Source organism: Elaeis guineensis, chromosome 11 (assembly GCF_000442705.2).
Source record: "Elaeis guineensis isolate ETL-2024a chromosome 11, EG11, whole genome shotgun sequence".
Classification (NCBI taxonomy): Eukaryota; Viridiplantae; Streptophyta; class Magnoliopsida; order Arecales; family Arecaceae; genus Elaeis; species Elaeis guineensis.
This window is the reverse complement of record NC_026003.2, coordinates 85,949,143-85,954,541: the sequence shown is the minus strand read 5'-3', so window position 1 is coordinate 85,954,541 and position 5,399 is coordinate 85,949,143.

The window sequence follows — 5,399 nt, the reverse complement described above, 5'->3', positions numbered from 1 at the left end:
AATCCAAGCCTCAAAATTCATAATAGTTACAATCCATAAACATAAACTGAATTCCTAATACAAAATTTCCAAGCTTGCTTTGCTGATTCCCAAGCCTGGATTCTCTTTTCACCAATTCTAGCCTTATTTCTTTGTACATGAAAAAAAAATAAAAAGAATATGAGCTACACTAGCTCAGTGAGTAGACTTTCGCTTCCTTACCGGATCAAGCATAAATTTTCTACAATAATGCATCATTTAGCAAATAATAATTATTGTAAAAATAAATATTTCATAAAGCATATAATAAAACATGTTATAAGCTCATCATGCATGCATAAATCATGTATATTTTACAATCATGAATCATAAATCATTTCTATCATGTATTCGTGTCATGTTTCAAAAAAATTGCTCACAGATATTCGTGCTAAGGTCCCTACTATATCCGTAACAGGGCCATGTTTCTTAATCGACAGAGTTCTTAATTCATGTGCCAACTTTATATCCACTGGCAGAGCCATGTTTCGTGTAAACGCTAGCTCCGGATATCGACCTTCCCGAATAAATTCGTTCATAGCTATCTGAGAGCCTTTGAAGTCCTTATATTTTTTTCTTAAGACATATGTATACATAGATGGAAAAAATAATGAAATTCATGCTTCATAATCATACAATTTTCATAAAATATATTTTTAAAATCAATGCTCATAATAAAACATAATTTTTGACTTCACATATGTTGATCCTTAATTTATGAAAAATATGATTTCATCAATAACAATTCTTTGTATGAAAATATGATCATTTAAAAATAAATAAGGAGCATAAGATTCACTTACCTCGATTGTCCTAGACTTTTTAATTTTCTTTAAATGAATCAGACAGTCTTATTTAAAATATTAAATCATCATTAAATTTTATTTTATATATTTAATAAAATTACATAATATAAGAAGATGACTGATTTGATGATTAGTCCAATAAATCCTCCCATCGGCTCTAAATCGATTCAAGGTCATAGATCCCTAAGAGTGAAAAAGATGGCCTAATAGGAGATCCATAGGGCTTCTTAGAGAGAGAAAAGAGGAGAGAGAAATTTTTTAGAGAGAGAAAGTAGAGAGAGAAAGTCCAATTCTAGAGAGAGAAAGTAATGGTTTAGACTTAAGAGAGAGATATGAGAGAAACTTTCTCTCATATTTTTTTTCTCTTTTTTTTTCTTTTTTTCTTTTTTTTTTCTTTTCTTTTTCCTGTGGCCTTCTTTGGTCGAAACTGGGGACCTAGAGGTACCCTTGCCTTTGACTGGCCGATCACGGCCATATCCTGCACGGCGGTGGCCGACGGCGAGGGGCGACCCTCCCGAGCTCGGAGAGGCCAAGGCCGGCGGTCGGCGGTGACCGTCGGTGCCATAAAAATCAGGAAAAAGAAGAGACCGAACAGGGGCTTTCTTCTCCGACAAAATCCGACGATACCTGTCGCCAGCAGTCGTGCCCACAAGCATGGGAAAGAAGGGAGAGGAAGAGGAAGGAGGGACTACCTCGAGCTCCGATGACCACTTCGACGAGAAATCGCGGTGAGCATGAGTCGAGGGGCCGCGGCTTCAATCGAAAAATTAGGGAGGAAAAGAGGGAGGAAGACCAGTGAGAGGTTCTTAGGAAGGGCAAGACCTTTTTATAGAGAGTCCTGGACCTTTGATGGTCCTAGGACTCCCGATCTCATCATGGCTTATCGGAGAAGAAGACTCCTATCGGGAGTCTTCTTTTCGATTTCTCTTTTTTTTTTTTTTTTTTTTTGATGGGCTTCTAGGCTGGCTTAAGGCTCAAAGACCGATTATTACAGTTTCTTTGAAGTTCTTTTCTTTTGCAGAGTACAAAGTTCATGATGGTGTCCACCACCAGTGTTGAGCCTGGTGCATGCAATTTTCACTGATATATGGTGATAGTTTCTTGCATTTATTTGATTTCATTTCTTGGCTCTTGCTTCTTTAGCCCACTAATTAATGCATGCCTATGTCCCTGTAGGCACCACACTTTGTCAATGATGTGAAATTGAGGACCATCTATTCTTACAACTTCAACACGCTCAAAGTTACCTTGGTTTTATCTGAATTTTTAGAAGGGTCAGATTCCCATAAAGTAATAATGCGAAGAATATGTAATCATAGTTGTTTATGGATATCCTATCCTTGGATGATTAGAATAATGAAATGAGCAAATCATCTGCTTGTTTAGTGCTCGATGAGGCCTCCTTCATTAGTGTCTTATTTGATGACTAGAGATCATTCCCACAGACAATGACTAGTGCTGACATCTTTCAGTCAAATATGTAAATGATATCAAACCTCGCTCTTATCTCCATGATTTAAGCATTCAAACCATGCTTTGTAATAATTATTGAGTCTTGTTGAGGACCCATTTGGATGCCATCTAAGATCTTTTCAACTTCATTCTTGCCAAAGTGGAGATTCTGCAGTTCCTCCATTTTAATGTAAAGAGAAGCTATGTTAGACGAGGACACCTGATCACCAGTGGACCCGAGATTCTTGATGCAACGTGGGCATGTATATTTTTCTTTTTGTTCTTCCTGCTAACTATGTCTCTCTATATTTTCCGTCTGACTTTAATCATCGTATCATTATTTTTATTTTTTTTAATTATATCAAAAATTTATAATATTTTTAAAAAATTTATTTTTATCTTAAATTTAATTTATTACAATTAAATCATCTAATTTTTAAAATATTATAATTATTTTTTAAAATATTATATCTGTTCTATAACTATGATGAAAATGATCATGCGCTATCACGTGATAATTCATGATTGTTGATATGGCATGAAACTACGTGACGTGGAGAAAGTTATTCTAAACTCTTTCTTCCTCTTGTCTTGTCGGGCAAGGGTTTTGCTTTTCATTTTTCTCCGTCACCCCTTCCTCCAAAACCCCTACCACCAGCACCTCCGCCTACACCCCCGCTAGCTGCAACCCATTACTGGGTCCACCACCGTCACCAAGTTTGCAATCAAACTTGTCACCAGCACCACCCCCAAAGCCATTGCCGTCAATATTGTCAGAGGTGCAACATGGCAGCGGTGCTGATAGTGGTCATAAGCATGGTGCCAGGGTTTCTTCACAAGCTAAGGATGCTCGTGTCCACTTCGGCAGCCCTCATCTTTATCTACAACATCAGCTGATTCTATGGTTTCTTCTCGTTTGGGCTGGTGTACCTGGTGCTCTCTCACTAGAAGTGGTTAAATGGTGCTGGTTATGCTAATGTTCCTCACATAAGTAAAAAGGAGGATCTAAATTTGTATTAAATGTCAAAAACAATGACAGTGTTTGATAAAATCTCCTTAAATGACTTGACTGGGCTATTCAAAATACGGAATCTTATGGTTTTTCTCCAATAATCTTGTACACATCTAGTATTGTTCCATTATTTTTTACTACTTATTCAAGATTTATGATTTATATAACTTATGAAATATTATAGAAAATTTACTTGAATTTGCGTAACATGTATTCTCCTCGGAGTAGGTAATTTTTACTTCCCCCTAATAAACGTGCTTCTTATTGGAATTTTTCTAAATTTTTCTTATGGCTGAGATGATCTTACTTCTATTTGTGCCTTTTTAAGTGAAACCAAGAAAACTGGTCTTCTAAGAGAATCAATAAAAGTATGCATTTTCTCTTGAAATATACTGAGTTGTGTCATAATTAATCCCAGACCTTGACTATTTGGCTAATTGGCTGTCATTTGCGATGGTTTGTTTTTAATCCTTTTGGTTTTCGTAAACTGAGAATGATTAAGGCATGAATCGGGTTTACATACTATAAAAATGAACCAATCACTGGCCTTGCCATTCCAGTTAACTCAATTATAAGTTCCGTGGATTTGAAAGCACCTAAATCATACAGGTGTCCCAGTTTTATTCTAAAATCAGCTGTCTTTGTTAATGTTTTTCTGCTGATATATGATGGAAGGTTTGCATATTGAGTTACTGATTAAGGAATAATTAGTCTTGAATATAGCATGTCCTAGTCAACTGGTTTTTTTTTTCCTCCAATTTTTAATCTGTGATATGGAAACTACACTTTCTGATATTCAGTGGCATCTTCTTGGAGCATAGTGTTAAATACAGCTAAGGGTTCCTGTAACCAAATTCATGAAATGAGATTTGTATGTTCTAATTCAGATTATGGTGGTCTTGTTGAGGGTTTGATGTTTATTGAAACTTAATTTTATATGTGATGTATTCATCCTCATCAATAATGCCAGCCATTGGAATGCAACCTTTTCTTCTCAGCAATTACACTTCATTGAGATTGGTTCATGTTCAATTTACCTTTTAACAGAATCAAAGACTGCTAAAGCTGCTAAGAATAAAAAGAAAAATAGGAGGAGAAAAGAGTAACCAAAGGATTCCTCTAGAACTGAGTTTGATAAATCGCACAAGAAGGTTACCAATATAGCATCTGCTTTTCTGCATTTGCACTTTCAACTGTATTTCATAGATTTTCATATATTTGATCTATACTTTTGTGTGTAGGAAGTATAAATTCTTTGTGTGGTAAGAAATGAAGTTGGTGCTAGTTATTCCCATGGTCCAAGTCGAATTTCAGAAATGCGAGAATTTGCACTGAAGGTTGATTTTGAAGATGCTGATCATATTGATGATGAGTTAGATCCTGCCATAAAGGAAGAGCTTGACAGGTGAGTATTCTCTGTTTGAGCATGTTTCGTGCCAACCAGTTAACTTCATTTAAATCCATTTTTTCTATTCATGTGGTTTCTTTGGCATCTTTCTTATTAAATGAGGCTAGTAGGGCTTACAATATTTTGTTAATCCTATATGTTTTTCATAAGCATGCCTGTCTATCATTAAAAATACTTGTTTTGATTAAAAATCCTATATGTAACTAGAAACAAGGGATTCTAGTTACAAAGTCAATATATTTTTCAGTTTTTAGGTCTTTTGTTTTGAGATATGCACTTCATTTATTGTTAATAGCTCTTTACTTCTACTTGTGAAATTCTTTGTACAAGACAGTAGGTGCGAGCAAAAAAAATCTTCGTGGAGGGTGGCTCTGCCATAGTCATTGGCTGGATCTGGAATGAGGCGAAGCAGTTGGGAGTTCATCCACTGCTCCATGATATCTAGAAGTCTCTTTGTCACTTCTTTACGATGACTGTTCGACACTCCATCGAAAGGCAAATAGTGCCATGAATTGGGTTGCTTCCTTTATTGCCGACCATATGGAGACTGATCCAGGTATCAAGGAGATAAATGCCCAGGGGCATTCCATGATATTTTGTATTCTGACTTCTTAGATTGTACTCACACTAGAATGGTGTGATCACTCGCTTGTAACAAAACAAAAAAAATCCTTGTACAAGGCTTGAAGAGGATATGGACATT